The sequence below is a fragment of the Scylla paramamosain genome, chromosome 28 (genome assembly GCF_035594125.1).
Source record: "Scylla paramamosain isolate STU-SP2022 chromosome 28, ASM3559412v1, whole genome shotgun sequence".
Classification (NCBI taxonomy): Eukaryota; Metazoa; Arthropoda; class Malacostraca; order Decapoda; family Portunidae; genus Scylla; species Scylla paramamosain.
Window position 1 is genome coordinate 18,831,707 of NC_087178.1, and position 10,544 is coordinate 18,842,250.

At 44.6% G+C, this 10,544-nt stretch overlaps 1 long non-coding RNA gene across 1 annotated transcript; it reads left to right on the plus strand.

Moving 5' to 3' along the window:
* Positions 1–4,536: 4,536 nt before the first annotated feature.
* On the plus strand, positions 4,537–10,233 carry LOC135115043 (uncharacterized). Its single transcript, XR_010275776.1, has 2 exons — positions 4,537–5,092; positions 8,299–10,233. It is a non-coding gene; the product is annotated as an uncharacterized LOC135115043 (long non-coding RNA).
* Positions 10,234–10,544: the final 311 nt, after the last annotated feature.

Genomic DNA, 10,544 nt, shown 5'->3' on the forward strand with positions numbered 1-10,544 from the left:
TTTTTTAGTAGTTCAAACGTTAGCTAGTTCTTGTTTTCTGTTGTGTGTTTTTTCTTATGTAATCATGCAGTATTCTCAGTAATTTAGATATTTTCTAGTTCATGTGGTAAATAATTCTCTTTTCTAGTTATCTTTTCACGGAACTTTTTTTTCTTTTTTTTTTCTTTCTTTTTTTTTCTTATCTAGTCCAAACGGTAGCTATTCCTTGTTTGTCTTTAAGGAGTAATCAGCTTTCTCAGGAACAAAGTCATTTTTGAGTTCAGGCGGTAAATGCTTATCTTTTCTAGTTGTCTTTTCACTGGAGTTGTATTCTTTTTTTTCTAGTCCAAACAGTAGCTAGTTGTTGTTTCTCTTTAATGAGTGCTTCGTTATTTTTTTGTTATTTCACTTCAGACTGCGAAATAGCTGTTGTTTATTTTCCAACGAGTGCATTTCACGGGAACTTCGTCATTCTTGATTGCGGGTGGCGATTTTCTTTTTCCTCCTTCCTCAGGCATTCTTGTGTCAGTTTTTAGAGAGCTGGTTGAGCCACTATTCCCGCCACTTGGCTTGGCTTGGCTTGGCTTGGCTTGGGGTGTCTTGCCGGTTAATCATGAACACTGGTAAATATTGCTCCGTTATGTTAATTCTATATAAATACACACGCATGTTTTTTTTCTTCTTTGTTAGTTTGAATTATTATCATGTTTTGTCTTGCTTGAAAAAGATAAGTGGTAATGGAGGAGACACAGCTGAGTGAAATATTTGTACAGTACTGCGATTTAAATACTCTGTAGTTCATTTACCCGAGGGAGGCGAGGCGGCCCTGTGATGGACTGACTGTATGGGGCGGAAGATTGTCAACAAAACCTATACTCTTTCGACATAAGGCGTTAAAATGCTTGCGAACACACGCCATGCAGTCAGACAGTCACACAGGCCAACATGACACGCCTGCTCTGAAAACCTACATGATACATTTAATACATAACATGACGTAAGTGAAAGTATACACGGGGTCACGTGAAATTGCTGTTATATTTAATTAATTAGATCGTCAAAGGTAATGGCGGCCCCGCACAATTGTTGGTGTTCATTGCTTCCTCCGCCAGATTAGGTTAACTGTATTACTCTATTCGTCTCGTAATATTTAGTTCACTGGTCTACTGTACCCGGGAGGCGCTCAGACACACACACACACACACACACACACACACACACACTTAGTAGACAAGGTACGGATGTGTAGAAATACAGTTTTCCTTGGGGAGCAACAGAGCCAGAGGGAAGTGTTGCCAGAGGAAGTGGTGTGTGCTAACAATATAAACATAAATTTAAAGATAAGTATGATCATTATATATAAAAAAAGTAATATAACAAGCTTGAATCAATCCTATGAAAATGCTAATGGGTAAATACTCACACACACACACACACAGACACACACACACACACAGACGCCACTACCACCACCACCACCACCACAGTCATATTAACAACAGCACAGTTACAAACACAACCTGCTGACTGCCTCCCCCCCTCCAACTCCTCCCTCCCCCCCCGCCCCTCGTCTGCACCGTTTTCAGGTGTATGCTGCTCTGCCAGGGAGCTAATTATTACTTTACCTGTTCAGAGAGTTGTTTATTTATTTTTTTAATTGTTTTGTGAATTAATATCGTGGTAAATTATGGATATTTTTTAAACGTTCTTTTCATAAGTCCATTTTTTTTTCTATTTCTCCTCTTTCTCCTTCTTTTTCTCATAATTCTTATCTTCTTTATCTTCTTCTTCTTCTTCTTCTTCTTCTGCTGTTGCTGCTGCTGGTTCTGGTATTTGTCGCCGTCGTCGCTGTTGTTGTTGTTGTTGTTGTTGTTGTTGTTGTTGTTGTTGTTGTTGCTGTTGTTGTTGTTGTTGTTGTCGCTGTTGTTGTTGTTGTTGTTGTTGTTGTTGTTGTTGCTATTGCCGTTGATCTTCTTCTTCTCCACAATTGCAGCTCCCTCCACCTTCTCTCTCTCTCTCTCTCTCTCTCTCTCACTCCTCTCTCTCTCTCTCTCTCTCTCTCTCTCTCTCTCTCTCTCTCTCTGACACACCCCCCGGAGGAGTTCTCAGCCCCGGGTGTCTGTGTGGGTCGCAGGTCACGGGGGGCAGAGGGGCAAGGGAGGGGGGAAGGCGGGGGAAGAATGGGGAAAGTTATCATGGGGGTGCTGATGGGCGGGGTGGGGGGAGGGAGGCTGTGGGGGAAGATGCGAGAGGTATAGCATAGGTCCTCATGTTTCACTTTATTATGAGAGAGAGAGAGAGAGAGAGAGAGAGAGAGAGAGAGAGAGAGAGAGAGAGAGAGAGAGAGAGAGAGAGAGAGAGAGAGAGAGAGAGAGAGAGAGTTCCCCGTTCTTTTCTTTTCTTTGTGTATTTCTTTCTTTCTCTCTTTTATTTTCATTTTCGTCTCTGTTATTCTTTGTGTTTTCATTTTTCTTCTCCTTTCTTTTCTTTTCTTTCTCTTCGGTTTTCTTTTTCTTTCGTTTATTCTTACGTACTTTCCGTTTTCTTTCGTCGTGCTTGATCTCTCTCTCTCTCTCTCTCTCTCTCTCTCTCTCTCTCTCTCTCTCTCTCTCTCTCTCTCTCTCCTCTCCTCTCTCTCTCTCTCTCCCAAATAAAGACGAAAATTGCGTCTTTCGAAATCCTTTTATTGAAATGAATTATGAAACTGCATTGTGCTTTGGCGGAAGTCCTGCGCATTTAGAGAGAGAGAGAGAGAGAGAGAGAGAGAGAGAGAGAGAGAGAGAGAGAGAGAGAGAGAGAGAGAGAGAGAGAGAGAGAGAGAGACGGGGAACCAGACAACGCCTATCGATGGAATTTGTATTCATGTATTTTCCTTCATTTTTTTGTTTGTTTGAATGTTCTTGTCTAGACTGGCGGTGGTGAAGGTCAGGGTGGGAGTGATGTCTTCCTTCTTGCTGCATTGACGCCAAGGGGCCGCGCTGTATAGGTCAGGTTAACTTGACCCTTGCTTGAGACAGTATTTCGAAGTATCTCTTATATTCCTACTGCTACGCTTGCTCTTTGTTAAATAAGCTAACTTAACCTAACGTAACCTAACCTAACGTAACCTAACCTAACCTAACCTAACCTAACGTAACCTAACCTAACGTAACCTAACCTAATGTAACCCTATTACTTCTATGCTTGTCGCTTGTTACTTAACCTAACTTAGCCTAAGCATACCATTTTACTGCTATGCGTGTCCTTTGTTAACTAAAGCAATGTAAGTTTACCTAACCTAACCGTCTTACTGCTATACTTTCCCTTTAACTAATCTAACTTACACTTACAAATAGCAAGAAAGTTTAAGGAAGTGTTCATATGTTTATCTATGTTTATCTTCTTTGTAGTCTTTCGGAGCAGTGTTATCAGTGACAGGGCTACACGAGGTTTTCATCTTCTTACGCAGTCACAACACGATAAGATAAGTTATCGTTTTGGTGACGCATTCTCATCTCAGCTGAAAGGTTGGCTCTGATCTATACAACTTTAATGAGACGGCATGTATGTATGTTTGTATGTATGTATCTATCCATCCATCTATCTACCTACTTACCTATCCACTTATCTCTTTATCTGTCTGTCTATCTATCTATCTATCTATCTATCTATCTATCTATTTATTGTGTTACTGAAATACAACACATTTCATTCATATTCTTCCTCTCTCGGTGGAATGTTTTCCTTCACCCCTTCATCTTTGACCTCCGTAAGATGACATAGTCGTGAGCCAAGACGGTGATCGCACAAGGCCTCGAGGTCAGCCAACAATAGGTTTTGTAAAGTTATCTCATCTCAACGTTCCCTCGACACTGACAAACAGCTTTACTCTCGCACACTTTCATCTCCGTGAATTGATCCGTTTTCCGGTTTAATTTTGTCTACCATTATTAAATAACGTTTTCTAAGGACCCAATGAAGAAAATGAGCCAAGAAATTAAAGGGGTAGCTTTGGTATTTCTGTCTCAACTTCTCGATGATTTTTTTTTTTCTTTTTATATGATAGTGATCTACTTGAATTTGACACTTTTCTTGAATTTAGTTAGTTATATAAATACAATATGATATTCTAAAGCCCGACATTATCGCCAATTTGTGGGGTTCTTTGATATCGGTAAAATATAACGATAGTTTCATATTAGGTAACAACACTTTTTCTTTACGTGAACTTGAACTTTTCTACTGTATAATTAATCTTTCAGTGGTATGTAAGACCTAAAAGTAAAAGCCTTCCGATCAATTATTGTGTCTGACAGGTGACACCACGGCCTGCTCGGGTTTCAGTGCGGCAGCCGAGGCAGGAGCGTCAAGGAGAAAACAAAGCTATGTAACTATTGCACGTATGCTTGAGGAAAAGAAACTTGTTATTGTGCAGCGTATGGATGTGGAAGGCACGGGGAGTTCTGGCGTATACTACATCATACTTCTAATAAATAGTTGAATAAATGGGTTGATTTAAGCATATTTTCACTACATCATCTTTATATTTGCTTATAAGAACTACCGCTTGATGGCCAAGAAGGCACGCACTACTGAAGGATAACGAAAATCGACAATTAATAAAAGCTATGAAGGTAGGCAGGGTAAGAAAAAAAATGGGGAATATTACTCCAGCCAGTACTATGCACGCTGCCTGACGCACGACAAACTTCTATGAACCAAAAATCCTACAGTTTGTTGAGCATTCTTTAAAAAGGGACTCCACGATTTTCGTTGTAGTTACTTAGATTTTGATATCGAGGTAATAACTTATGAAAACTCGGTGAGAAGAGCAGCCTGGAAGGTACGTTTCTTTTTCCGAGGGCGTCCCGGCAGCGGCCACTCAAACCATAATACAGTTTACTTCGTGAGCCGCGCGTTTCTCCATACCTGTGTATTTGTAGGCTATTTATTAATGGAGGGCTATGAGACGGACTGTGATGGTAGCCTGTAGTGATAGATAATGGTGCCTGACGCTTCCCTGCACACGTAGGAGGCCGAGTTAAGTGAAGATGGTGAGCGACAAGCCGAAAAAGGTGCTTGGATTCCTCCGGGCCCGTGCGGGTCGGCGGGACAGAGAGCCCACCAAGACCAGGTGAGTTTCGGGATTCCAGCGTCGTCTTGCTAAGTACACGTGGGTATTGATGTGTGTTGAGTGGAGGCTGCCTTCCTTCATGCTCACTGTGCTGGGGAGGCGGGGGAGTTGTAAGGGAGGGGAGAAAGACAGGAAATTTTTGCTAGCCACCCGCCGCCACCTGAAACTCAACAGGTTAACTTCCCCAGCCCTGCCAAGATCATCACTTTTGCCAGCATTAAATGTTCGCGAATTCGCATTTCCGTGCCCACCGCTGCCTCCCCGCCCCGGTGTTGACGTGGGAATGTAAACACAGGGGAGCCGTGCTTGGGGTGGGGACAAAAACACTTCGGTATGCTGTGAGGAGTGTTGTAAATGGCGAAGGGGGAAATAGAAGGAAGGGGGCTTGATGGAGGCGAGGGAGGGAGACCCACAAACAGAGGAAGTTGTTGAAGGGATGGGACCGTCTAGTAGCATGCTTTAAACAGCCACTTGAGGGGAGTACTGCTGATGTACGCCCCTGCTGCAGTATCGCTAACGCACGCCTCTCCTGTCCTGGTCACTCAACCTTGGTATTTTTTAGAGTTTTATTTTTTTTTTTTTTACAAGTGCTCCAAGACTCCGAGGTCCGCCGTGGGCACATTTTTTGTTAGTGTATCGATTAATTGCCCTGCTATTTGTTTTTAAAGGACGTGATAAAAATACTGGCAGAGCAAGGTTACCTCCTATCCTTCCTCCCTCCGTCCCTCCTTCCATTCCTCCCACCAGTAACTGATCTTGGAGGGAGAGTGAGGGACTGGAGGGAGGGAGGGAGGGAGGCAGGCGTGGGGTCGCTCCCGGTCACAGCACAAGGAAGGGGGAGGGAGGGGAGGGAGGGAGGGGGGGAGGGAGGAGAAGCCAGATAAAAATTTGCGATCCACCTCAAGCATTTTATGGTTTTAAGTTTAGTGTGTGTGTGTGTGTGTGTGTGTGTGTGTGTGTGTGTGTGTGTATCGTTCCGTTTTAGAATACCTTTATACATACTCTCATGATTCATCACTTCTACTTTTCCCCTTCCATGGTCCTGAGCGTTCCTACACACCACCCCTTCACCCCGGACACCCTCCCTTCCTCCCATGCCACCTGACAGCCTTCCATTACCCCTCGACCACCCACAGACCCCTCGCACCCACCCCCCATTCCCCCATCCCATCACCCTGCACCCTTCATTCACCTACAGTTCCTCACACCGCTGCTCTGAAGACTGGTCGTACGCACTCATCCACACTCCCGCCTCACTCTTGACGTTCAGTGACCCAGCAAGGATGAGGTCGCCAGAGTCGCTCATATTTACATGCTAAGGTCGAGGGTAATGGCTCACTGGACCGCCAGCTGGGGTTGTTGTGGGGAGTAAATAGGGAGAAGGTGGCGAGGGTTAATTCTGAGGTTGCGGGGAGGAGAGGGGAGAGGGAGAGAAGGGGGGGAAAGGGAGAAGGGACGGGAGTTGTCATGTTGTGCTTTGGTGTGTGTGTGTGTGTGTGTGTGTGTGTGTGTGTGTGTGTGTGTGTGTATTGGGTTTTGATTTATGAGTAAGGATTCTCTCTCTCTCTCTCTCTCTCTCTCTCTCTCTCTCTCTCTCTCTCTCTCTCTCTCTCTCTCTCTCTCTCTCTCTCTCTCTCTCTCTCTCTAGCAATCACGGAAAACCTACTTCGTGAAAGAATATAAACAACCTTGAGACTGATATTGATTGTACGTGTGTGTGTGTGTGTGTGTGTGTGTGTGTGTGTGTGTGTGTGTGTGGCAGGTGTTAGACTCGTTCACCTGCTCTCTCCCAGCCCTCTCCTCCTCCCCTCCTTCTTTCCCCTTCTTCCCTCCCATTCTCTCTCTCTCTCCAGTCCCTTCCTCCCACCTTCCTACCCTCCCTCCCCTTCATCCATCTGCCGCTATGACCCCCCCCTCCTCCCCCATCTCTCTCTCTCTCTCTCTCTCTCTCTCTCCTCTTTCTCTCTTCTCTCTCTCTTCTCTCTCTCTCTCTCTCTCCTCTCTCTCTCTCTCTCTCTCTCTCTCTTCAAAGATTTCCTTCAAAAATTCCCTTTTTATACCAAATACACACACACACACACACACACACACACACACAACACACACACACACACACTCACACACACGAAGCGGTAGTAATGATGACCAAACTTTTGTGTATAGTGCAGTGCTGTGTGTGTGTGTGTGTGTGTGTGTGTGTGTGTGTGTGTGTGTGTGTGTGTGTGTGTGTGTGTGTGTGTGTGTGTGTGTGTGTGTGTGTGTGTAGTGACAGATGTCGGGAGAGAGATGGAGAAAAAGAGAGAGGGAGAGAAAGAAAAAAAAAACGGTATCTGGCTGTTATTTTTTCTTTCCTGTCTTTTTTTCCCATATTTTCCTCTTTTCTTATTTATTTATTTTTTTTTTACAGCCCTACATAAAAATCTGGCCACCACAAGTATTCCCTTCCTAATTTAATACAGACACAGCATTCCCGGGGACATGTAAGGGGCTGAGGGATGAGTGGTTGTGTGGCAGGTGTCCGCTACTCCACTCCTCTTCCACTACTCCCAGACCACGGAACCTTTGGCGGCGTGTATGGGGGAGGGAAGGGGGGAGTGGTGGGGAGGCTGTAGACAGACGCACACCTCATACCTGCGCAGTTCAGGAGGTGTGTTATTAGTGGCTTTGTTCAACTGTACAAGCCCTCTGCATGACTAAGACCTGTGTTCAGAAACGCTTGGCTCCCTTGCTGCAATTGTTTTAAAAGGCCCCAGAGATGATTAGCCTGGTTGTCATGAGTGTTTCTCCTCTTCATCATGTACCTGTCTCGTTAATCTGTCACTTGAGCCGCTAATAACACTCTTAATTACCGTAACTTCACCTGGAGGCTCGTGAATGTATTGGAGATGCGGAGCAGAAGCGTTTCAGAATAAGGTTCTTCCCTACTCAGTCATGCATGAGTCACTGTAGGAATGTTGGGGTCGTGTATGGGAGGGTTAAGCCAGTGCCGCGTCATATTGGCTCAGGGTGGTTTGATAATTAAATATATTGGGTGTGGTTCCTTTCATTGACAGTCTATTTTAGTCTGTTACATGGGTGACTTGCTACGCTCGAGTAAATGAACTGTCTTATTTACTCTGTTATGATGACCTGGTACATGATTTGAAGTCTGAAAGGTGTCTTTAGTACCGGATGTATTAATAGAGTGTTTATTTCGTATTTTACAGGTATTTTTACTTGGCTTTGTCCCTTCACTATTTCGTCAATCTGGCTTGCTCCATCACTGGGGACACGTAAGCCTCTTCACCTGGCCAAGGAAGAGAGAGTGGAGAGGAGAGAAGAAGAGAAGAGAGAAGAGCATCTTGATTCTTCTTTTCCATGGCATCAGTTTCTTTATCCTTGTAGATGTCATTAGATTTCATGAAGCTGAGGAGAAAGGCTAGTATTTTTTGCTCACCAGGGGACTCAGTTTATTTTTGTAGATGTCATGAGGTGATTTTATGAAACTGAGGAGGAAGGCTAATACTTTTTCTTCATCAGGGGACTCAGTTTCTTTATTTTTGTAGAATGTCATTAGATTTTATGATGCTGGGGAGGAAGGCTAGTACTTTTCCTCACCAAGGGGACACAGTTTCTTTATTTTTGTAGATGGCATTAGGTGATTTTTATGAAGCTGAGGAAGAAGGATAGGACTTCTCACCAAGGGACTATAAAATGAATCAAGTCACTCATCAAACAGTTACCAAATCATGCACTATCTTTCACCTGAGCAACTAACTGGTGATTCGAGGGATTATGGGAAGTGTCTGTAGCACTGAAGGAATTAATACGAACTTCGCTAAATCAATGGGCGTCACTTGAGCCACGCTACAGTGCAGTACTTAACGACTCGTTGCCATGACGACATAGTCAACAGTCACCCGATACTAGACCTGGCAAGCAGGACGCGAGTGTGAGGCGTGCTGGCCTTGTCCCGCCCCGGCTACGTGTTCAGGGTGAGGGGGCAGGTGCGTCGTGCGTGGCGTGGGGGGGAGGGGTGAAGGAGGGGGTGGCGCTACCTGTAACAAAGGAGGGTAAACATTGCATGCTTCGTTATGCAGCGTTAAGGTGAGGGCGTGAGGGTGTGAGGGTGAGCGGCGCGGTAACTCTAACACCCTGAGAAAGGGGTTAGGTGGCGGCCTTTCTGGTCCTGCTCTCTCCCTCTCTCTCTGGCACCTCTTGATCTGCGCTTCCGGATGGCTGGCGTCCTGCGGAAACACTTAATATGCCCTGCCATGAGTTAGCAAGGTATTCATCGGTATTGGCTTGCTCGATAAAGGCAACCAGAGCCTTATCTAATTTATTTCCTGTCCTGCTTGATAATGACAAGGTCGCTTAATCTTGTACATTTGTCCCCTAGTGTCGTGAGGAAAGGGGATGTTAATATTTTTACATTTAGTTATGATATTATTAACCGTTAAATCTTCCTCACTAATGACATATAGTACCTAAGCTATTGCCTTTGCTACCTGATGTCACATGTGGAATTTTAATCAGTCCTAAGTAACTCATTAGGGAAATATACGCGTAATTACGGCTATTGTCCTGGTCTTCCTACTCCTCCCCGTCCTCCGCCTCCTCTTTGATCTCCGGCTTGTCTCATTATAAGCCACGCCGTTGCAGTTTGTGAGTCGGTGATAAGAACAAACAGAGCGGAGATTAGAGAGCCATGCATTGCGGCGCGCCCTGCAGGAAGGTGACGGAGGAGCGAGGCGGCGGCGTTTGGGTAAATAATAAAAAGAACAATACGAAATATGTACTCAACCTCACCTTGCCGAGAGGAGTGAGCGATGGAGTAAACAGGCCGATGATTACACGCCCACACACACACACACACACACACACTTATGCAACCCCCACAGCCATGCAACACCTTCACTCCGCCTCACGATTGCTTGAAAATACCGACAGTGATGATTTTTTTTAACGGTTCGAACCCCAGAGAGGATCCGTGGACATTTCCGAGTGATTGGTCGATAAGAAGTAATGGGATCCTTTCTCTTTTTGGTGATTTCTGAAGTGGTTTCTCGTCGTTTTCATTGGCGATTTGTGATATCCGTTGCGGTGCCATCAGTCAGTCAATCGGTCAATCAGTCGGTCAATCAGTCAGTCAGTCAGTCAGTCAGTCAGTCAGTCAGTCCATTAATTTATGAAGCTGTAATGTGATGTATTTCAAACTTTTATGAAAGTGTCAAAGAAAATGGACACACACACACACACACACACACACACACACACACACACACACACACACACACACACACACACACACACACACAGAGAGAGAGAGAGAGAGAGAGAGAGAGAGAGAGAGAGAGAGAGAGAGAGAGAGAGAGAGAGAGAGAGAGAGAGAGAGAGAGATTATTTTGCAAGAGAAATTTACATTGAAAGAAAAAAAAAAGATAAAACACATTCAATTAAGTAAACACCCATC